Source organism: Perognathus longimembris, chromosome 7 (genome assembly GCF_023159225.1).
Source record: "Perognathus longimembris pacificus isolate PPM17 chromosome 7, ASM2315922v1, whole genome shotgun sequence".
NCBI classification, from domain to species: Eukaryota; Metazoa; Chordata; class Mammalia; order Rodentia; family Heteromyidae; genus Perognathus; species Perognathus longimembris.
The window spans coordinates 47257258-47282489 of NC_063167.1; the positions used below are offsets into that span (position 1 = coordinate 47257258).

The 25232-nt window shown below is 42.7% G+C and overlaps 1 protein-coding gene across 2 annotated transcripts in view; it reads right to left on the reverse strand.

Annotated features, from left to right (window-relative positions):
* The window catches only part of Gng12 (G protein subunit gamma 12), a 128890-nt gene extending 108542 nt beyond the window's left edge, over positions 1 to 20348 (reverse strand). Inside the window, exon 1 of one of the 2 annotated variants that reach the window (XM_048351554.1) lies at positions 20225 to 20348. The gene's annotated coding sequence lies outside the window, so the exon portion shown is untranslated. The remainder of the gene's footprint in view (positions 1 to 20224) is intronic. The other variant, XM_048351553.1, reaches the window with a different exon arrangement.
* Positions 20349 to 25232: the final 4884 nt, after the last annotated feature.

Here is a 25232-nt window from a genome sequence, read left to right on the forward strand (position 1 = left end):
GGCTTTATCTCTACTTAAGGAGTGCAAAGGTCACACAAATCTAATACCATTTGAAAGAGCTCAAGCAAGAACATTAGTTTAAGACAGTAAATAGTTCAGTGATCTTCCCACTCTACTGTACCGGAGGAATACAAATGTGATATTCAGTGCAAATAAAAAACATGAGACTTACAGAACAGAGTATCTATCCTGGAAGAAATCACAAAAGGCTGGATTGTGGCACCTTCAGCATCCTTCTCTCTTCCCATTATCTTTCTTTTGCCTGTCTTGGGGCTTGAACTCGGGATCTGGACGCTATCTGAGAGCTTCTTATGCTCAAGGCAAGAGCTCTACCATTTGAACCACAGCACCACTTCTGGCCTTTTCTGAGTAATTTATTGGAGATGAGAGTCTCACAGACTTTCCTGCCTGGGCTGGCCTCAAACTGTGATCCTCAGATCTCAGCCTCGTAAGTAGCTAGGATTGCAGGCATGAGCCAGTTCCCTGCTCTCCCCATTATCTTTAACAGTTCCTACAATCAAATAAACTAAGCTTCAATTAAAAAAAATAAAAACTGCAAGTATTTATTAAGTATGTAGTCCCTCTGTGTCAGGCTGGGTGTCAGGCACTGTCCTAATCAGTGTATTAACTAACTCACACTTCATGGTAGTAGGCTCAGCAGGAAGATGCTGTATCTGACTTCCTCTGTTTTCCAGGAGAGGACACTGAGGCATTGTAAAGTTAAGTAAGTCACACAAAATCAAACAGGCAGCATGTAGCAGAGCTTTGATCTAAGTCATGCAAGCCAGGTTACTGCTCTGCCACTTACATGAGCCTCCTTTATAATACTGACCAGGGACATTTTCAAAACACTGTTCAAAAAGAAACATACTCATTACCTTACTTTTGTAACTGTAACCCCCCTGTACATCACCTTTACAATAAAATTAAATAAAAAAAAGAAACCCAGAGGCAAAGTAAGACACATAGGTGTTAAAAGCATGCATATATATATATGTTCTCATATATATGTGTACATGAGACACATATTTTATGTATCACATTATACATTTGTATGCTATACACATCCTGTAGATAATATGTTAAATATTCTGTTATATGTAATATATTATGTATTACATTTATATGTGTGTGTACAGACAGACAGACAGACAAACACACACACACACACAACTTTGCTTAGAAAACAGCTTCCAGGGCTTGGAATATGGCCTAGTGGTAAAGTGCTCGCCTCGTATATATGAAGCCCTGGGTTCGATTCCTTAGCACCACCTATATAGAAAATGGCCAAAAGTGGCACTGTGGCTCAAGTGACAGAGTGCTAGCCTTGAGCAAAAAGAAGCCAGGGACAGTGCTCAGGCCCTGAGTTCAAGCCCCAGGACTGGCAAAAAAAAAAACAATACAAAACAACAACAACAAACGAAACTCAATGATTACATGTTTGAGGAGGAAATCACAGAAATAAAGTATCATTTAAAAAAAAAAAAGAGAAGAGCTTCCAGATTTATCCCTAGTATCCTTCCAAATCTTTTCTCTTCCTATAGAAATTCTGGATAATGCCAACCCTTAAATTCTATCACTTCTCCAACATTGACACTAAAACTTCTTTAGCATTGTTTTCTGGTGAAATAACCAAAGAGCCTGCCTTCAATGTAATAATCAACCAAAATCATATGAACACTCTGCATTGGTAGCACTGTTCCCACCTATCACAACTCTAACAAATAAGAAAAAGCCAACTGAGCCAGTAATCCAGCCTTTGCAGCACCTGTAAGTCAATCTAAAAGTGCATGCATGAATAATGGCTGCCAGCTTTTAACCTGGCACTTTCTCTTCTCTGGACTTTGCTCCTTCTAGATGCTGGTTCCCTAAGCCTCATGCCTTTAGGCCTTATATGCAGATCATGACACTCTTCTGTGAACAATTTTTAAAGTCTTTTAAATGCCTTTTAGAAAAAGGGCATTAATGGTAAGTTTTAGTCTGAGGGGGACAAGATGGAGTAATCAAATGGACACACAGGTTTGAAGTGTGCTCTGCTTCCCAGGAGCTGGGCAGCCTTGGGCAAGTTACCAAACATCCTAAGTTATAGTTTACTCCTCTGTAAAATGAACTAATTATACTGTATTAAAATGAACTAATTATACTGGTTAAGAGTAGGTAGACAAAAGAAGGGACTTTATTCTCCTTCCCATAATAAATGCTTTAAAAAAGTAACTGTCAAAACCAAGTTGCATTTGTGAGACTTCATTTTTCATTTGTATTCAGTTTGTGGCCATACAGTTCCCAAAGGACATCTAGTTCCAGATGCCCCTGCAGTGCTGCCACATCGAAGTGACTAGCTCTCAGGGACAACTGGGAAATGCATATACATTGGAAATTGAATCCAAATAAAATTTTGTTTTGTTTTGTTTTGTCTGATACTGTGGGGTTTGAACATGGGGATTTGCAGGTGCTAGGCAGATGCTCTAATGCCAGAGCCACATCTCCAGCCCATTCTACTCTGGTGAATTCTGACATAGAGTCTCACTTTTTGCCTAGGCTGGCCTGTACCCTCCTATTTATGCTTCCACTCAAACTGGGAACACAGGTACACACCACCAGGTCCAGCTTTTTCTGAGTAGCTAGTTTACAGGTATAAGTCACCCAGCACAATATTTCCCTTAAAAAAAAAGAAAAGGCCTACATTTGTATCAAAGAATATAAACTGTTTCTTTAGATGTGAATGTTATAAGTTTCCCTCCTTCACAATATCCTCGGTAAAAATAAAATATACAGCTTGACACAAATTGGATGTTTGCAATGAAAACTATTTCTAGTAAATATTCAAAAGCCTTTAAAACAGTTTACATAGGGTACTGGTGGCTCACACCTGTAATCCTAGCTACTAAAGAGAATGAGATCTGAGGATCATGATTTGAAGCCAACCAGGGGCAGAAAAGTCCATGGGATTCTTATGTTCAAGTGAAGCTGTGGCTACAGTGACAGACTGGCAGACTTGCTAAAGAAGCTAAGAAACAGTTCTCAGGCCTTGGGTTCAAACTCCTGTACTCACATCACTAGGGGGGGAGAGGGTACAGATTTTTGCATTAGAGGTATAGATCAAATGGTGGAGTGCCTTCCTAGCAACAAACACAAGACACTGAGTTCAATCCCCAGTACTGTCACCTCTCCCCACCCCAACAAAAACCTAGACTTTCTATATAAATTTGTCATTGTATTACAAAAGCCTACAATTCAGCTTTAAAACAAAACAAAAAAAACCATCCAATGTGATTTCTCTAAGAAGAGGCCTAGGTCAATACCCCCATACACCCATGTTCCTCTTCAGAGGTGCTGTGACAGTGTCAGAAAGGGAAAGGGGACCTTTGTGTTTTCACCTAACAGGATAACAACAATAGTTTGTTTATAAGTAGGAATCACTTTGGCACTTTTAGATTTAATGTAACAGCTGGATTAGACAAAGTGCAGCGTGTGTGAGGCAGGATCTTTGGTTCACATGGATTGCAGATCAAAGTGGGTAAGGAAAGTGAACCAGAATTCTGACTCCTCAACAGTCAGAGCCTGACTGATTCCCATACCTGCCTATTATCCTGAGACTTAGCAATGTCAGCAGCAAGTCCCTCCAGAGCTCCCCTACAGTGCCAGAATCCTCTGGAAACCTGATAAGGGCCAGCTGCCCTTGGGTGGTAGACCACAGGTCTGGGCATGGTTGGCACTGTGATTTCCAAATTGGCCACCAGCTGATGTGAGCCTGCAGACACATGTGTGAGCCATGGCCCTGGTCACTTCAGTCTCTGGTGAGGCTGCTGGGGTGATAATCCTCAGAATTATTTTTCTTCTAAAAGAAGGAGGAGGAGGAAGAAGAGGGGGAGGAGGGGAGAGGGGGAGGAAGAGAGGAGAGGAGAAAATGTATGCAGTCTAAATTTTTAGACACTGTTCAAGTCAGGAAAGGTAGAAGTTAGATTCCTTCCTGTGAGTTCACTCACCCCTTTGCCTGGCACACAACAATAATTATACCCCCCTGAACAGTTAGCAGAATATACTCATAAGCAGAGTGCAGAGGGACTTCTTTCAAAGGGGGTGGGTGGCCAGTTCCAAGATGTTGGATGAGGGGGGAAATCTGGACAGAAGCCACTGCCCTTTGGGACATCTCTACAAGAACAGTCATGGTCTTCTAACCCCTTGCCTTCATTTGGCTCCTCCTCCAGTGTGGAGCTCAAATTAAGCATCTAGAATTAGTTACAAATCACTGGCTCTCAGGGGAAGGAGCTCCTCTCCTTCCTCCCTCTTGGACCCTCCAGTTCCTCCCCAGGTTTCTAGATCTGCTCCTATACCTTTTGGGTGTGACTCAAAAATACCTGTGGAGCAAGCCTGAAGCTCTCTTGCCTCACTCCTGCCCACTCAGCCATCCAGGCACAGGACAGGTAAATGATAAGAGATCTAGAGCCTGGCCAGCACAGTCCTTCCAGAGCACAGGGTAGAGATTTGTAAAGACAGCACAAAACCAGGACAACAAGAGACATGGAGTTTGAATCCCTCTGCCATCTGCTAGTTCTGTGACCTTGGACAAGTAACAGAAGCTATGTAGGAAGCAGCTCAAACTTCCTATCTGCATGGTAAAATAATTGTTCAATCAGACTCTTCAAAAAGCTTTTTGAAACGTTCTCAAAGTTAGATTATTTATTTTGGTATCCATCTAGTTTGAATTCAAGGCCTCATGCTCTCGCTTCTTGGCTTTTTCCATTTAATGCTGATGCTCTACCACATGAGCCGCACGTCCATTTGTGGCTTTTTGCTGGTTAATTGGGGATAAGAGTCTCACAGACTTTTCTGCCTGGCCTGAATTCAAACCTCAATTCTCAGATCTAAGGCTAAATAGGCATTATAGGCATGAACCACCAGTACTCAGCTAAATTATTTTAATATTATTTCAATTCAACGCAAATTCTCTAGAAACATATCGTGTCTTTTACACACTGGACACAGCCTGTTAATGGCAATATAAAAATAAAAGCATGCTACTGAATTAAAAGAGTAAAACACATTCTAAAGAGAAAAGAGAAATATAGTGGGGAAATAGAAGTAGAGTGGGTAAAATTACCTAATCCAAGCTAGGAGCCAGTGACTCACACATGTAATCCTAGCTGTTCAAGAGGCTAGGATATGAGAATAACAGTTTGAAGCCAGCCAAAGGAAGGAAAGTCTGTGAGACTCTTATCTGCAATTAAGCACCAAAAAAGCTGGAAGTAGAGTTGTGGCTCAAGTGGTAGAGTGCTAGTCTTGAACAAAAAAGCACAGGGACAGTGCCCAGGCCCCCAAGTTCAAGCCCCAGGAGCAGTACCAAAAAATAAATAAAATGGTTACCTAATTCAGACAGATATATATGTATATGTATATGTATATGTATATGTATATGTATATTACCCAGGTTATCAGAATCAAATATAGTGACAAGGGCTAAATCATAGGGAAGATGAACAGAAGAAAAGGAAATAATTTCACATAGTACCTTGAAAATAACCGCATTGATGTCTGAATTAGGGAAGGGAAGGGGAACATTAAAATGGCGAGACAAAGGGTAAAAGGTAAACCAATGCAACAGCAATACTTAGAAGACAATATGTTGTAAACTAACTGTATAATGGGGGAGGGGGTTGGGGAGGAGGGAAGGTGGGAGAAAAATGAGAGAGGGGGTAACAAGTTGGATACGAAATGTACTCTAACGTATGTAACTATAACCCCTCTTACTTTACGTTGACGATAAAAAAATAAAGCAGAAATTAATAATGAAAAAAATGTTACCTAATCCATTATAATCATTAGTATTCTAGTTGACTAGTTTTCACAGAAAACTCAGACAAGAAAACTTAAATATGCCCAGAGATGGAGGTGAGAAAGAGTACCAGTTGATACCAGGGAACAGCATGGAGCATTTGTGAGGAGTACTCTTCCAAGTACATTATGTATACAATCTCAAATGAGTCTCAAAACAACATGGGAGCTGGGCAACGACTGCTATTCCACTTTCCAGATGAGGAGTCTCAAGTTCAGAGAGATAGTCACTTGGTCGGTCACAGGGCTAGTGAGTGGCACTGGTGGGATTTGCCATGACTTGACTCCAAAATATGCATCTTACTCTTCCATCACATGGCCTATACCTTAACTGTGAAACCATCCTTGACTCCCCACCCTCCTGTGACTCCTGTCACATCTATCAGATTGTCTTTACTTACCATCCACCTACCACTCGCATTAGCATGGTGGCCTTTACTGTAGGAATGAAGGGCATCTAGTGCCTAGTAAATCATTGGTATCTAACACATGTCTTGTTAATGGATGAAAGAAACAATAACATTATGCTAAGTCTCCAGAGAGAAAGGCAGAAACCCACTGGACAGTGCGAGAGAAACTTGCTCAAAAGTCAAGGGAATACCCTATTCATCCATTCCTATACTTACAGGTGTCCTCTCTCCAGGCATAGGAAACTGAGTCACATTGAGAGGTTGCATAGGAATAGTGCCTCTAACTATCAAACTATTGAGGAATGGTCCTCAAACTATCTGTGTGGAAAGACCTGTTTTTTTTTTTTTTTAGTTTTTTTTTTTTTTTTTCCTGTGTGGGTCTTGAACTCAGGGCCTGGCCTCTGTCTCTGAGCCTCTTTGGGCTCAAGGCCCAAAGTGCTCTACCACTTGAGCCCCAGTACTACTTCCAGTTTTTGAGTAGTTAATTGGCAATAAGAGTCTCATGGGGACTTTTCTGCCCCAATTGGCTTTCAACTGCAATCCTCAGATCTCAGCCTCCTGAATAGCTAAGTATTACAGACATGAGCCACTGGCGCTAAGGCCTGCTTTTTAAATTTTCAACTCACCTGGAAGAATAGTTTTTGTAAATTGCAATAAAAATGAACTGCTAAAACTGGAAAAAACACAAATCTAGCTTTTTAATGGATACAACAGATGTAAAATAATGGTCATATTGTTATAAAAATTACTAAATGTATCCTCTCCATGTCAGTCCTTATCTAGTTGTCCTTTGTTGGAGGGGTGGGGGTAGGGCTGATATGGAGAGCAGCAGGCAGGATGGGGCCAGCCTGCAGTAAGGGACTGAGAGCTAATAATGCCCACTGAGGGCTACAGTGTGCCAGGCGCTGCTTGGAGTGCCTCCCTCCTAGCATAGGTACTATTATCACCCTAGTTTGGGGGATGGTCAAACAGACAAAGAGCAGCTTACAACATTTCAAGGTTTCAAAACTGGTAAGCCAGTCCTTGAGTCTGGACATTAAGAACTCACTACCAATTCCCAGCTGTCAGCCAGGAAGCAACTCATCAGATCTCTGGTTTAGAGGAAACTCCTGATGACAGCATGGAGGACAGAGGTCAGGAGGGAGGCAGTGGGTAAGAAGTACAGACAGAGGCTGGTCAGGAAGGGCTAGGGGCTGGCTTTGGTCAGAGGTAGGGAATCTGAGGGGCAAGAGGTGAGGAAGACGAAGGTGAATCACATGACCCAGGGGTTACAGAGTCCAGAAATCTGGAGGGGAGAGGTCCCTCACAGACCACTGAGATGAAGTAAAAGCAGCAATGTCTACCTGAATCTGAAGAGCGTGAGGAGGCGATTGGATGTTGTTTTGAGAAAATTCTAGACTGGGATCCTGGAGTGGTCTGCTAAGTTCATGTAGTTCCTTATATTTTTGCGCCAGAACTATGGCTTGAATTTAGGACCTGTTGCTCTCACTCAGCTCATTCACTCACAGCTGGAGCTCCACTACATGGAGCTCCATTTTTTAAATTTCAGTGCTACCAAAACATTTTCCTCTTTTTGTCCTTTCCCCTTTGCCTTGGTTCCATGCAAGATAGTTTAAACAACAAAGAAATGTAAGAGTAAAAATAAAAACCTTTCAGAATAACACAATACTTGTATAGGGTATGTGGTTCCAACAGCCCACTACAGCTTATTTGTGAACAAAATAAGATTTCTCTGTGAAGTTATTTTCATTTTCATCAAATCCAGACCACTATGTGCAAGCATGCATGCGCGCACACTCACACCCACACACGTGTGTGTGTGTGTGTGTGTGTGTGTTGTGAACCCAGGGTAGGCAGGTGCCTACCCTAAACCCAGATTCTTTATAAAAATGGACCCTGTGATCTGGCCCTGCTGACTTCTCCTCACACATATCCTATTACAGGGATTTTTCTTTTTTGTATATGGGCACATGGCAGACTCAGGCTGCTTCCTGTGCCCCCAGGTCTTAGTTCAGATGTGACCTCTGCAGAGTGGTCGTTACTGAAGGCCTGGCTAAGGCAGGCCTGCACCCATGTCTCATCACTGACTCCCTGACTTGCTGCCTTCACAGAATCCATCCCTACCAGAACGGACCTTGTTAATTTGGCTTCAACTCAAGGAACTTTGCCTACCTAGTTCAAAGCTCTATCCCCACAAAGCAGGCAAACTCATAGGTATTTGTTAAATGAAACAAAGGTCATTGGGGGTGCTTATTGAAAACTAAAAACAAGCCAGGTACCCTCGGCTCATACTTATAATCTTAGCTGCTCAGAATGTTGAGATCTAGAAGATCACAGTTCGAAGCCATGAAGAATAGTCCTTGGAACTCAATAGATAGCCAGCAAAAAGATGGGCTTGAGGTATGGCTCAAGTGGTAGAATGTTAGCCTATCAAGCAATCTGCTGGCAATAACAATAATAATGGTAATAACAACCCACTAAAAATGGATAAAGAGCCAGGCCTTTGTCTTCAATGAGCCAAATATCTAACAGCAAAGAAAGTTTGGAGAAAAAGAGAGATTACAGAGTAATGGTTCCTCTCCTGTGTCTCCTCCCCTTCCAGCAGGCAGCCCCACCCCTCAAGATTACCAGGTGAACACACGACATGTCCTGCTCCACTTCTTACACAGTACCAACAAGGCAGTTGGACAGGCAACAGGGCACCATAAACACAGCATGAATTCAAACTTGGATATACCTGCATTCAAAGCAGGGAGTGGCTACCATTCATTTTCATGCCCTTAAGCACAAACCTTCCTCCCTGCAAAAGAGGTAGTGCTCCCTACCTCAGGGTAGCTACAAAAAGAACACATGTGCAATTGGGGGGGGGGGGTAGAGATGGGGAGGGGGACTGGTGGGGGAGAAATGAGGGCAGAGGTAACAAGTTGGGTAAGAAATGTATGCACTGCCCTATGTATAAAACTGTAACCCCTCTGGTACATCACTCTGACAATAATGAAAAAAAAAAAAAAAGAACAACAACAACAACAAGAAAAACACATGTGCAGAAGCTCCAAACACAGGCCAGTACAAAGCTGGCGCTCATGGAATAACCACTATCTTCATTGTCATTGAATTTACTGGCCATACACTGTACTCTCTCAATTAGGCTTTGGTAGAAGAATTAGCTGCATGAAAAACTTCAGTTGAGATTAAAGGTGATGGAAATTATGTGACCACCATTATCATGTCAATTATAATTACAACAGTTAATACCTGAGCAGTATTATTAAATATGTGGAGGACTTTATCTTTACTCTTAAGGCAAAGACAGTGTTTATCAATTCTATGAAGATTCTTTTGCTCACATTCTTGATATTGAAATGACTCGACCATACAAGTAGTATGTCCTTCCAAAAGATTTCCAACCTCCAATCCCTTGGGCCTCTGACTATGTTGTTATAGGGCAAAAGGGGATTTACATACGTAATTTATGTTACAGAGTAGACCATGTGTGAGCCCAGTCTAATTAACCTAACCAACAATTCTTAAGAGCAGAGAATCTTTCTCTGGCTGGGGACAGACACATAGAGCAGAAGGGACATCAAAGACATTCAGGCATGACAAAAACGATTATGCTATTGCTAGCTCTGAGATACAGAGCAGTAGAGCAAGGGCCAGAGAGGTCTCTAAGAAAGAAGAGTGGTGGCCCACAGCTGAAAGACAGCAAAAAACCAAAACCTCTCTCTTACAACCACAAGGAACTGAAGTCTAAAAACCACTGAATGAACCTGGAGATGTATTCTTTCCAGAGCTACCCACTAAAGGCAAAGTGGGCCAGCACTTTTAATTTCAACTTAGTAAAACCTAGGAGACAAACCAGCCACACCCACCTTTACTTTTGACTTGTAGAACTGTGAGATGTTACATTTGAGTTGTACTAAACTACTAAGTTAGTGATAATTTGTCATGGTGGCCACAGAAAATGAATACCTTCTTATAGGTGATGTTTGTGATTGGTAGGCAATTGGCAGCATTTTTTTTTCTTTAATGGCACAATAAAAAATGCATGTCTTGTAATTGAGGGAATCTTAGAGTTGTTGAAATATGGTGCTAATATCTCTTGTTTTACAAATGGACAGAAGACTAAGTGGTCAGGTGCTTTGTGCAGCTGATTCAGACAACTGGAGCACTACATCACCATCTACGATGCTAAAGAGCTCCCAAAAGTCAGTGGATTCTACTCAAAGGCCTAGGAACAGCCAGTATTACCTCCCCAAACTAGTGTCTGACATGGGACCACTAGCTCACTGACCACAAAGCCCCAGCTGAGTTCAGAAGGTTGGCCCTCAGCAGCATTTATTCATCCACTATAGATCAGGCATCCAAAGGTACCAGGTATCTTTCTAGATACTGGAGATAGAATATCTGCCTGAGATCATGTCTTTGTAGAGCTGACTCTAGACTAGAGGAAATCAATACAATAGTGAGAAAACCAGAAAAGGGCTACAAGAAAGCATTCAGACAGCATTAGGGCCTGAATCAGGGACTGAGAAGACACAGAGTCCCCAACCTGGAAGCAAGATCCTCTCTCTGGGATTCTTCATGAAGTTAACTCAGTGTTGGTATAGGGACTCAGAGGAAGAATTTATTGTTTTGTTTTTGAGCAAGGGCTTCAATATATAGCACAGGCTGGCCTGAAATTAACTAGGTTGTTCAAACTGTCCATAAACTCATAATCTACCTGAGTTTGCCTCCCAAGTGCTAGGACATCTTACTGATTTTTTTTCCTGATGGAGGTGTAGAACAACTTCACATAGGAATACCTCTTACAAATGCCTATAAACAAAAAGGCACAGTTATCCTTTTACCAAATCATAATTTCTCTTTCTTTTCAGAGAATTTACTTAACAAAAAACAATATCCCAAGAGCTTCCTGGAAAACAACTCCAAAAGCAAGATGTGATTCCACTCTTCCTAGAATTCTGAGATCTGGCCCATCCTCTTATGCTGCAGTTTAACATTTGTCTTCTTACACCTAGAAGAAAGCAGACAGCTCCCTGATGGTGAACTAAAGGGAAAACAAGAGCCCAATTCAGGGCATAAAGAAAAGGAAGTTGCACATATGTGACCTTTCTGGAGAATTCTGGACTTCTTAAAGATTTAGTGGGAAATGCTAGGGACTTACATATTCTCAATCATTCTCTCTCCCTGGTTTTTGTTTAAGGGGAAGAAATTCTAGACTAGAAGATCATTTTCATCATGGCTTTGGAGAAGCCCCAGGTTAATAATACCATTAGCTGAAAACTATTTATAATTCAGACATTAGCAACTGGCATAAAATCCTACTTTCCACTTCTCTTGATTTTGCACTGATGATTTGGCAACCTACTCTACACTTAGGCCCCAAAAGAGCCATCACATTCTTAAGTCTGTATTGAAGAGATTCTGACAGAGATGCACCCAAGAGGAAAGGTCATGGAAGATCCACAAGAGGATCTACTGACCTGGATGACACCCAAGACAAGACATACAAATGGCCCGAGCCTGCACTGCTCTAAGTAATGAGAACAAAATTTCTCCTAAATTGCCATTTCTCACCAATCAGATTGGCAAAACCAAAACAAGCTGACACTTTTGTTGGAAGAGTTATAGGAAGGAGTCCACCAATACCCAGACAGGAGGAACACAGATTTAACTCCACTGGAGGGCACAAGCCACCAGCACCCTGCTTCTTTTTGTTGTTGTTGTTAATGTTTTCCTTTTAGTGTGTAACACTGAGTGTGGGGGACCAGATGAATCTATCACCTAGGGTTTTGGGGGAGGGGGTTAAATGAAGAGTTATATTGGCTGTTTTGTCTAGGAGTAGAGGAAATGAAGCGAAAGAGGAGTTCAGCTCAGGAGAAGGGGTCTGAGAGATTTGAGCTTAGGCAGGAAATTCTTACATGGAGTCAGCAAGTCAGGGAACCTCAGTCCGGAGTTCAAAAGGTGAGCAGATGAGTGTGCACAGGGTGACCTGCCCTTCTGTGTGTGGGTGGCCTGAAGTCCTCAATATTTATTAAGCCAGAAGGAAGTTGGAGGATTTCAGGTGAATAGGAGGCCAAGGTAAAACACTAGGACCATGCCAGACAGTATGCCAGGAACCTTTATTTGCTCCCTGGATTTCAACATAGTGGCTGAAGCATGCTACTTATCAAATACATTTGTTAAGCCAAAAAAAAAGAAACATGTATTGAATATCTAACGTTAAGGGATCCTCCTGAAAAGTTGAAACATCTAGAATTTTATGAAATCAAAGCATCTGCAAATGCATCAGGTAAGTGTGCTATTTAAAGAAATTCCATACAGAATCCATTGGGAATTGTCATCTTAGTTATTTCTGCTTTAGGATTTCCTGAAGAAGACTACATTTAACTAGGTTAAATGAGAAAAATGCTTCATCGTTTGGGGTCTTTTCACTTTTTCCACAAGGTATAATCTCTCCATAAAACAGCAGGATGCCAAGTACAGACCAGCACCTTTCTCCTTAGCACTGGGGCCTCAGCGGCTAGACTTACCAGACAGAATTCATCCACCTGCCTGTGAATTCCTCCCAGGATCAGAGCCAAGAGAGGAACCCAATTCTCACGGTAGGTTTGCTGCAGGCCATTTTAAAGAGAAAGTGCTGTGTTGCATGAAGAACCAGTGGGCATTGAGGGGATACAGAGAAACTCTTGAATTTCTGGTAGCTGTGGCAACAAGGCTCTCCACCTCTTCCCTAAACAAGAAAGTCTTTTTCTAAAAGATGCCATTCCAAAGGCTCCTGCAGCCAGTGTTGCTTGCATACTGCCCCAAGGAAGAGGGTCCATAGCTGGCCAGTACATACACAACTCTTTATCCACACACCCAGCTGTTATTCCTTCTCGATCCCCCATCACACACACTACATGATGGTGAGAGCACCTCAGCACGTATCAGGCAGTAGCAAACAAGCTACTGTTTAGTTCATTGTGAATATCGACTGTGCCCCAAGGGCTCTCTCTGCCCTTAGGAGTGATGGACTAGAGGAAAAAGGCCATTGGAGGGCCTAGGTCCACTGAATGTGTATTTCCTAACAAATGCAATCATTGTTACTTTTTTTTATTAAAAAAAGAACAATGGCTCACAGACATATCACTAAGAATGTGCTCTTATTTCACTGATATTTTAGTGCCACACTGAGGCTCACAGCATTCATGGAGCTAATGAGACTGAAAGGTCCTTGAACTGTTGCTAGATACCATGCCTTTGACTTTGTGTGTCTGTCTGTCTGTGTATGTCTGTGACTGTGTATGTCCAAATATTGGTGGGAGGAGAAGTTTGCAAAAACCAAAAACTAAATAGGCCTAGTCTTGCAGGCCTGATAGCATCACAAAGAGGTGCCTTACATCCTGGCAGGATAAGATCTACCCCAGGACACATGGTTATGAGCAGATTTGTGCCATCACCCCCCACCCCAATCTGCTTCCTTGAATAAAGAGTCTTGCACAGTGAATAGCTTGTACACTGATTTAAGGCAGTTCTGCCAATAAGTCATAATCCAATCCTTCTAGTTTTTGGCTAAATATCCAACCCTCCAACAGCAACTTGTCTGAACAGCCAATGGCAACCACATACATCCACATGAAGTACCATGTTCCAAAATACAAGCTCTGGTCTAATAATTCAAAAGGTTTCACTACTCTGGGTACAGCTCAAAAACCTCGTTTATTGGTTTTGAAACCCTTACTTCTAATTTATTTGCTGCGATTCTACTTGACTAAACCTTTTGTGTTGGTTTTATCTACATAAGGTTTTCAGTAAGCTTCAATAAACTCCTTTTAACTTTTAGATTTTGAGTCAAGTTTCCATCGTCAAATTTAGCTCATGTCAGGGTTTAATGGGTTTTAGTTTGAGTTCATATTTGAGGAGAGGTCTTATGCTTCTCCCCTGAAATAATTTCTCCCCACTAAAGCAAAAATCTCAAGTCATCATAGTCCTGAGATCTGAGTGCAAACATCCTAATGAGGATTGAGGGCTTAGTGTCCAGTGGTCAAGGACATCGTGGCTGGCAGCATCCATAGCTAAAGAAAAGCCTAATTATTTTGCCTCAGCAAAGCAAAGACCCCACCCCCATGGGCTTGTGGGGGTTTACATGCAGCTATGCGGAATGAAGGCAATTCTCCACTTGGAGCACAAAGGCAGTGATGGTAACTGATGCAGACTACACTCTACTGAGCATGCCTAGTCATCCAGGCCTTAGGCTTCCCTCCTCCTCAACCAAAGGGATCCCCATGTCAATAACATGCCCTTGCCTAAAAGGGGAATGGGATTCTATTCCATAAGGAAGACCCCCCAACTCAACCACTTGCAATCAGTGAATGACAGGTGCAGAAAATTCTAGAAACTGTTTTACTCCGAGAGAACTAGAACATTTCCTTTTACAACCAATCTTGCAGCAGAGCTACAGTATCAAGTCTGAATAGTTTGCAACACTCTGATTTCATTATATAATAATCTTCTGAAATGCAGACCCATTAAAAGAAGACAAAAACCCTCTATGTCCCAGGATGACAACCAGACACTCACAGCTAAGCACTTTTACGAGACCCAATAAAACCTGACATGATAAACCAAACATTAAGTGACACGAAGAATGATTTTCAAGAGAGACTTGGAAGTTAATGGAATAATCCAGTTAGAAGTTACCTTCAGTCAAATCACCTCCACACGCTACTCTGAATCCAAGTTGCCTGCTCACTCCTGTCTGGAGAGAGAACAGGTAGGAGCTCAGGACCTGCTGGCATGAGCTGACTGGAAGAGGACTTGGAAGCCAATCCTCTCATCTACACTGTCAAGGTGTCCAGGGAGGGGAGAGACACTTCACAGGTCTTTGAAGAACTGGCCTTTGCACTCACTTCAGGCCTGCTGAGTAACACAATTATTTTGGAGGCACTGACCACAAGGGCACAAGAGGGATGAACCCATGAAGAGACACCCATAATTCAATTCTGGTGACTCATCTCGTAGAAAGAATTCTCTGTTCATGTTTCTCTTGGTTTGACTGACAGCTTTCCAATGAAGCTGTCTCTATAAAGGCCTCTCTACCCTCTCCTCGAGTGTGATGCATGTTCAGTGGGGTACTTGGTAGAGTAAACACACAATGCATGAGATGTGCAGGCAGCCCAACTCTGGGCCTGATTCTATTCTTGCTCCTTGAACTGAATTCAGATCATTAGGGAATGTCAGCTTCCTAATCTGGGTTCTTATAGAGACTCAGTAAGACTACAAAGGGGTTAGAAGGGGTTAGGAAGGGCCCGGGGTATAATACATCTCAGTAAGTAGAGTCACTTAAGTGTGCTACAGTCACTTTTTTTTTTTTTTTTTGCCAGTCCTGGGGCTTAGACTCAGGGCCCGAGCACTGTCCTTGGCTTCTTTTTGCTCAAGGCTAGCACTCTGCCACTTGAGCCACAGCGCCACTTCTGGCTTTTTCTATATATGTGGTACTGAAGAATCAAACCCAGGGCTTCATGTATACAACGCAAGTGCTTTTTCCCAGTAGGCCATATTCCCAGCCCTACAGTCACTTTGTATTCATGAAACTTTCCTGTTAACCAAAATATATCCAGGTCTTCCTGTTACATCCACGTGTCTGACAGATTGAATAAAGTGGAATACATATGCATATCATCAATGAAGATCTGAACCTAGGAAGTGACAAGGTTGGTGACCTTGGCCTATATGCAGATCCTTATTACCTATTGGTGGATTTTGCAAATACCTCTTACGAAGATAAAACATCCAAGCTTCTGACACAGCCTCCCTTTTACTGCAAAGGTTTGGTCCATGAATATTGGTTTTTTTTTCCAAGACAATGACAGAACTCCTACTATATGTAGCCACAAACCAGTAAGTATTATACAAATGAATTACTTATTATAAATACATGCTCATTGGTGTGAAATAGAAGAAAATAGGGGAGAGGCTGTATAATTTTGTAAAAAATGCAATGTTAAAAATTTTAAACTAGTGGTAATTTTATAATGCACTATAGCTTGTATATGGGCCTTCCTCATACTTATAACAAACTTCATATATTACTGATTTTTTTAAGTTTCTATTAAGAAAGGAAAATGGACCAGAGATTTAGAAGAACTAGTTTACTCAATTAGTATCACAATCCATTTCACATTTAAAAGACAAGACCATTGTCTAATTACTATATATTCTCTTAGTTTGTAGGTACTATTTGATAGAACTCTTTTTTGTACCTGACCTGAGACTTGAACTCAGGGCCTGGGCACTGTTTTTGAGCTTTTGTGAGTAAGATTAAAAAAGCTCCACCTAAACCTCAGGGCTAAAGCCACAGCTCCACTCTTTTTTAATTTTTATTTGTGGTAGTTAATTAAAGATAATGGTCCCATGGATTTTCTTGTGCACGCTTAACAGTGATCCTCATATCTCAGTCTTCTGAGTAACTTAAATTACAGATGTGAGCCACTGGCCCCCAGTTATTTGGAAGAACTTTTAAATTATTGAGTCTTTTTAGATTTGGGGAAAATAATTTTGTATAGCTATTTTCCTGTGATTAAAATAATATATGCTCATTATATAACATTTGGAACAATAACTTACTATTTACTGAAATTGATGCTCTAAATAGATTAGTTCATTCATTCCTCACACACTTCAATGAAACATAAAGAGATTAAGTAGTTTATCCAGTCTACTTATTCAGACGTCTCAACCATGAATCCATCATTATGCTACAATGTTTTAGGAGTAAAAGCAATCAATAATTTATTCCATCAAGTCTTCCACTGTGTCAGAGTATAATGTCACAGGCCAGAAACAATTCATAACACTGAACTCTTTGTAGTTATTTAAAATTATTATGAACCACAATTTCTGAGTCCCCATGGAACAATTAACAAGATTAGCGTGAGCTAAGATTTGATATCTCCAGTTCTAGGCACCTCATATGTATTAAGGGAAAATTTATACAGAAGCTTAAAGGAGGTTGTTTTAAAGATGGAAGCTTTCTCTTTTTTACAATTTTGCAGATTTTTAGCAAAGGATTCAGTGATGTAATAGGTTGATCACCCCCCAGACCCCTCCCCTACCCCACTGAATGAACATCTATTCTCACAAAAGTTTAAAAATAAAACAAGTAACAAGTACCCACAATCAGTCCTAGCACTTTTTAGGGCTTATCTGTTGGCCTTGGACATGAGTACAGAAAAAGCAAATTTTTTTTCACACTTTAATTAAAAATCATCCTGATTTTTCTGTTCCTGGTCTAATGTCCTCTAGCATACACAACTATTTGAAATAAAAAGAAATCATTTTAAAAGCTAAAAGACAATTAATGTAATGTTTCTGATGGGCCTTCAAAATGACTATGCAATTGTTGTTACTAAAAATATGTTAAAGTTAATCCTTCAATCATGATGGTTCATATATTGTGGATGAAACACAATGTACCCACTTACACATAAATATTCACACACAAAATCTGAGGTAACTTCTTTGAAATTTAAATGTTCTCTATCCAGCCTCTCCAGAAAGTTCAAACTGCCATCTTACCATTTATCCAATAGCTTACTGACTGAGGAAACCAAATAAATAAAATAATAATTTAGACATTTACTGTAGCGTAGTTTCAGCTTAAGCATTTCCAAAGGCTCTTTCATATCCTTACATTAAAAGTAGAAACCACTATTACCCTTGTTTAATGAATCAGACTGATAGAGGTTAAATAACCAGTTTTCTCATCCATGTGTGTCTTACATCAAATTCTAACCCAAACCATTGTTAACCTGCTTCCCAGTTAGGGCTCAGGAAAATTTACTTCCAGAATTTACCTTCCTAGGATAGGCTTATAACAAAAAGCAAAGAAACAGCTAAACCCACCTAATTACAGTCTTGCACAGTAAGTGACCTAATTCAAAATTTTATTTTATTTTGTTCCTGCTAGAAGGATGTATTTAACAACAACAAAACAAAAACAAAATCAATCTGGCATTAGGCAACCATTTCCTCAAGGTTTTTGACTAACAAGCCCTTTGCTCTCATAACTTGACCAACAACTCCTTCTCTAGCAAGTGACAACAGAAACCCAACACCACAAACATAATTGTTAAAGAGAGCTAAGCTCTCAAGACTGGGCCTTTCTACACAGATTTCACATCAGTTTTCTGTCTCTTAGGAAACACAGGTTTACATTTTTATGTATTTCTATCCACTGGGTTTCCAGATGTAATAAATTACTAGGGCTACAGCCAAGCTGCATAGTTTATAAGAATTAACAACACAGTACCTAAACTGTTGAGCATTTATTGGACTTAAACCAGGGCTTTATGGTGCTAGTTAAAGGCCAAGGGGCCAAAACTGGATCTGAAAACCTTCTATCATTTAAGTCTCCACGTTTGATTAAGAAAAAAAAAAGTGTGTGAATTACATGTTTGTGTATTGGGAAAGGGGCTTGCTAAAACAAAACAAGTAAACTAGCTCCTGGCTTGAATTCTTTGGCAATATTAAAATGCAATCCTTCCTGCCTTTTGGTTTCCCTTGGGAGGGGAGATGGAAGGGCCCGGATCCTGGGATGATTTACATCCACAACCAAGCAGCACCAGCAATGGTGCAAGCGGTGACTATCCCTTTAAAAGCAAAGCCAAGCCTCTGCTTTTTTAAAACAGAGAATACACAGACACAGACCCTGCCTCTGACAACATCCAAAAAGATTCATTATAGACAATCTATTCAAGGGAAGCTACAACCGCCCCAGGAAATATAAACAGTGTCCGCAAAGACAGCAGGGCGAAAGGAAATAACTGATGGGAAGGAAGTTGATCATGTGAAGTTTGTTCAAGTGCACAAGGTCTGAGACATTCCCAGTTTTTTCCCACTCGGAGCAGCCATTAAAGGTCCCCTGGCACCTGGGCGCAGGGACCTCCCTCACAGCGCCCCGTGTTGGGCTCTTTCCTGCCAGCGCCTTGTTTGTAAGATAGCCAGCCGGCACAGGGCGACCCCCGGGTGCCAGGCCTCCTGACATCCTTTACAAAACTTCCACCTCGGGAGCTCGATGAGAATCCGGCTCCCTTTTTAGAAGTTACGAATGGCTGAAGCCAAGTTCACTAGATACTTAAGTCAGGCGATCCGCGAGGGTCCGGAGACGCTGGTGACGGAGTTTTTGTTTTTTATTAGCTCTAACTGATATATTCTAATTAAAATGAAAAGCCGTCACCCGCTAACACGGAATCAACTTCCAGGCAATACTATCTTAAAAAAAAAAAAAAAAAAAAGTCACGCAGAGCTTAAAGCCTGAACCTTGACCTCCTCCCCCTTCTCACCTGCAAATAGTCCCCAAAGAGGGCAGAGCTGAGGCTGTGGGTCCCTGGATCCCTGTGGGAGCTGTCACTGGGCTTCACTCAAGCGAACCGCTATTTTGACCCCCACCCCAAGCTCCGAAGGGGTACAGAGGCTGAGCCCCGCCCTCCAACCCAGAGAGAGGAGAGGAAGAAAGTCGGGAAAGGGGCGTGGCGCGCTTGTGCCCCCCTCAGACGCCAGCCTCCTCGGAAGTCAGGCACCGAGGTGAAGCCCGCGGCGAGCCCCGAGGGCCACGAGGCGCGCGGGCTCCGGAGGAAGCGGTCGGGCACGTAGGGGCCTTTCCCCCGCCCTGCTCCGCCCGCCGCCGCGGCCCGGACCCGGGTCCGGTAGATCCCAGCTTTCCGAGTTCCCGGGCCGACGCCCGTCGAGGGCGCGAACTCCGTCCCTGCTTTGGCGTCCCCGGCCCTCTCAACTCCACCCGGCTCTCCAGCGCCCGGTGCCCAGACCAGTCCCCGCCCTCCAGGACACTCTTCCCTCCTTCCCTCCCTCCTTCCTTCCTTCCTTCCTCCGCTCCCCCCTCCATCTCCCTCCTCAGCTCCCGGGACTCGGAGGGGCCACTGCCCCGCGCTGCGCCCCAGTTCCCTGCGGGGACCGACTCCCCGGCACCAGCCGCTCACTCGCCTGCCAGTGCGCTGGCCCGTCGCCGCCACCGCCACCGCCACTGCCGGGACTCGGTCTCTAAGGGCTCCTGGAGACGGTTCCGACCTCTCCTCCTCCAGTTCCTCGGGCGCGGGCTCCGCCTGCTCGGGTGGGCGGAGTGGATTGCTTGTGGGCGGGGCCTATAGTCCGGTGGGCGGGGCTTGAGGCCCGACGGGCGGGCGGGGCGGCCCGCCTCCTTCTCTCCTCTTCCTCCTGGTGGCCTGGAGCGTTGGGCTTTCAAGCTGAGGCCGGCAGAGCCTGCTCAGGACCCCGGGAGGTGCGGAGAGGGGAGGCACCGCACCCAGACCCCGGGGCTCGTGCAACTTGGGACGGTGTGAGAACCCCGATCTACGCTAGGTCATCCTCGCCCTCCTACTCCCCGAGTTTTCGGAGGACTTGGGGGCTCAAGGATTCTTGAGTCCTCACTCGGGCCGTCGCCAGAACCCGGGCCGCTCTGACTCCCCTCAAGTTCTCTTCGCGTGCGAACGCCTTGCCGGCCCCATGGGCTGCGAAGAAGAGCGCTGCCAAACCCCTACAAAAAAGTTAGGCTGTGCTCCAGAAACTTCAAAGGAAAACAGTCACAGTCACATTTAAAGGGCCCTGAGGCTGGGGGGGGGGGGGTGTTTTCCAGAAAAGAAGGTATGAACAGATAGTTACATTTGGAGTACTATGTCCATCCACCGGCTCATCCCGAACTTCTCTCCTCCCCCTCTCCTATCCCATAGAATTTCTCTGTCCAATGCTCAGAACTTGGCAGAATTGGGTGCAATTAATTAATTGGATTTGGTTGTTCTTTTCTGGATGGATTCGGGGTTGGGTGGATTGAAGAGCTACTTTTGCTTACTGTTCAGCCAATCGGTGAATTAGGGAGCACCACTATGTGCCAGGTGATTCGCGCGTTTGCCAATGAGTAGAGGCTTGCCCTCGAAAAGCTTCTGCTCCAGAAAGAGTAAAGAACAAAAGTCTGAAATTTTAATGCTTGGCTGACTTCTAGACTATCCCTAAGCATGGGGGTGGGGGCGGGTGCTGTTGGTGGTGGTGGTGGTGGTGGTGTGTGTGTGAGTTTTCATGCATGGGCTTGAGCTTAGCGTCTGTATCCTGTCCCTTTGTTTTTTTTGCTCAAGGTTGGTGCTGCACCACTGGGACCACAGCTCCATTTCTGGCTTTTTGGTGATGAGCTGGAAATATAAATCTCGTGGACTTTTCTGCCTAGGATGGCTTCAAGCCATGATCCTTAGATGTCAGCTGACTGAGGATCATAGGTATGAGCCTCCATTCCCCAGCTGTGTCTTCTTTCTTGTTTGACAGAGTAGAGGCAAAAGAGAAGGTGAAGCCAAAGTAGGTCACTTAAAACCAGCATTGACAGAACCCATACTTGCAGTGGAGTCTTAAAGCATTGCTGAGGATGTCTGTATGGAGTTCCACATGCTGAGGAGACAGTGACCCTCTGGGGGGCACTGAGGGCTGCAATAAGGAGTTATCTTCCCCCTTGATTTCCTCCTAACCCCTTCTCAAGTACCAGTCTTGCTGAATTCATTTAGGCAGGGTACAGAAGGGACAATGCAAGTAGAGGAAGTGCATGGCTGGATGCCTTACTCGAGGAGTGTGATCTTAGCAACCCGTGGATTGCTTGGTTGTTGGGATACAAGCCACAGCCTGTCAGTGAAGCTCTTCATTTCCTGCTGTAAAGCATTAGGAAACACTTGACTGATTTCAGGTACTGACAACTCAACAGATACACCCTACACAGAACAATCTGACACTGGAATTGACTACTACAATCATATTGCTAATTTCCCTTTCTGGGGGTAGGCTCTTCATGTACTTTATTATATTTTTCTCTCAGTATCTTGCAAAGTCTTGGAGATGGAGGCATCAAGAGCTCAGTGGCTTATTGAAGATTTTGTAGTTCTAGAGTATTCAACCTGTGACCAGATTAGAATAGAAACAGCCTATAAATGGTTACCATCCTCCCTGGAAAAGGACAATAATGGAAGGCAAGCATGTAAAAACTTAGCAACAACAAAACCTTTTGAGTCTAATCATTAAAAAGATAGCCTTTTATTTCATATGTCTTTTTTCCCCTCAGTCTATCTTGCGTTTATCTTGTTACACAAAAGTACCACCCGGCAGCAAATTGAAAATAAGATACAGGTGGCTGCCATATCTATGGGTTTTAAATCCTCAGATTCAACCAACTGTAGATACAAAGCAATTGGAAAAAAAGAATCTGTAGTAAGTATATTTTTCTCATTTCTATTTCCTTTATACAGTATAACAGCTATCAACATAGCATTTGAATTTTGTTAGGTATTATAAATAAAGATGATTAAAATATAGGGAAGGATACATAGAGTCTATACAAATTTGTGTGAGACTATGCTATCAGTAATATCAGGGTGGTCATGCTGGTACCAATTCCTTGTGGGTATTGGGATACAACTATACAGATAGTTGGAGAAGCCCTAATACTTTTAATAAGTTAAAAGACAAGGGTAATAACAGCTAACATTTAACCAGCATTTCCTGTGTGACAGGTGTCATGTTAAGTGCTTTTCATATATTAGATCTTTTAATCCTCCTAACAGCCCTACCAGACAAGATAAGTTTAGCCATATTGTCTGAATGTGGCAGATGTAGGATTCCATCACAGGTCACTGAACTCCAAATTTTGTTTTAACCTATAGCCGCAGATCCAGTCTTTCTATTCTGCTGTTTTCTGAACTTCAGACTTGCATCTCAGCTTCATATTGCTCTTCCTCCTATTTTCTGTTCATGTATTTGATTGGTTTGCTTTTGTTACCTTCCTAGTTAGTAATTCTACTGATCAAACACTAACACATGATCACAGATTTGATTATCAAGCATCTCTCTCTCTTACCTTAGTTTACACTGAAGGACATCCCTAACTCTATCCATCCATGCCAACACTTGGTCATATCCCTTGGGATCCTTTTCCAGTTGGTACACACTGGGTCAGTTTGTACTTCCTGCCTGCCAGTGCCTGCATCTCGTGGTCTCAGTACCATGTTCAACTGTAGGATTTACTTTTCCAGGGCATGGGGCAGCCAGGAGTACCTGGTAATTATTGTCCTCCAACCTGAATTTATCCTTTAACCAGAGGAGTATGGAGGTAACAATACTCTGGCTCCTTTTCCCCTAATAGGGATAACTCCAAGGTGGGCCTGCATTGTCTACAGAGCTCCCTTATGGTGGGGAAAATTCCTTTCTGTACATGACCTTGCTTAGTATCAATCACAAAGCTTTCTTTGGCCTTCTTAATCTTTCTAGTTATACTTTCCACTTCCCTACCAATTTTCCCAAGAATATATACTCATCAGGACTTGTGACATAATTATGGGATTTAGTAGAGTAAAAAAATGTTCCTAAATCAAGAATCTTTAAATGTCAATAGTTGAAGATTAAACCAAATATGAGTCCGTATGTTCTATACAGGTATGTCTCTATAGACTGTATACCCTTGAGCCCTGGTCCTGACTGACACTAAGTGATCTACCCAAAGTATGAAGCTGGGTGACATAGATTTGTTGGTGAGTGGTTAAAAGAGACATCTGTAAGGAAGGGAAGCTATCAGTATTAGGAAGAGAAAGAAGCTGCCGCTCAATGTGAGAACAGGTGAGATTTGAGCTGGGCTTATAGTCCAGTAGGAGACTGAAACTAGTGTCTCTTTAGTTGTCCTAAACTGAGTCCAGGGGCTGGGCCTTTGTGTTTTCATTTCTTCTATTATTAGGTAGCAGCAAACTTTGTCAAAGTAGTCATTCATTGCCTACTGAGGGACCCCTGCAGGATGTGGACAGAGCCAAAGGTCCCACAGCTGGGAACAGCTATGTCAGGATTAGGGAGAAGATCCTACGCAGGTTCTGGGAGACATTCCTCAGCATCTGGGAAAAGTTCCTCAGCATGCAGTACAGATGGTCATCTCCACTGGGGCTATTACTGGTTGTACCTTGCCTTTCTGGTATCATGGGTGAATGTCCTTTTTCTTTTTCTAGATTTTTTTCTCTTTTTATATTCTTTTGTAAAATTGGACATTAAACTCAGGGCCTTGTACTTCCTGGGCAAGTGCTATACCACCACACTCAAACCATATACACAGCCCTTTTGCATTTGGTTTGTTCTTTTCAGATAGATTCTCAAGCTCAGTTGTCCTCAAGCCAAGAACTTCCTATATCTGCTTCCCAAGTATCTGGAATCACAAACACTAGCCACAGTGCCTCTTTGTGTTTGAGACTGGGTCTTGCTAACTTTTTGCCTGTATTGTGCCTGAATCAAGATCTTCCTATCTCTCCCTCCCAATGACTGGAATTACATGTGTGAATCACCAAACCCAGCCCTTTTTATGCACTTGTTTTTCACCTATCTCTCAGTAGCACTCAAAACAAATCAGTTGCTTATAAGAGAATGGTAGTAGAGTAGAGTAAGATTATGCCTAATGAGACAAGGTTTTAGGGATTCACATTTTAAATAAAAAGACTGTGAAAGAATGGTTTCTAAAATCCCAGTTTTATGACTAACTTTTCCAAAGAGGAGGCCTTCCTCACTATCTAACTCCCCATGGAACAAGCAAGAAAATATATTTTGTAACTCAGGATGGCAGAATTTTACTGTCAATTTTTAGTCAGTATTCACCAGTACCAGCTAAATGAAAGCACTGGTGGGAGAGAGGTGAGATAGAAAGCTAGATGCTGGTGGCCCATTCTAATCTCTCTTGAGATCTGAGGATCAGTTTGAAGCCAGCAGGGGCAGGAAAGTCTGTGACAATCTTATTTTCAATAAACTACAAATGAAAGTTTTTTAAAAGCAGGATATGGAGCTGTGGTTCAAGTGGTAGAGTGCTAGCCTTGAGCAAAATAGCCCAGGGATACTGCACAGGCCTCAAGTTCAAACCCCAGGTCTGGCACCAAAAAACCCAAAAACAACAACAAAAAAGACAGAAACAAAGAAAGGAAGAAAGAGAAAAAAGGA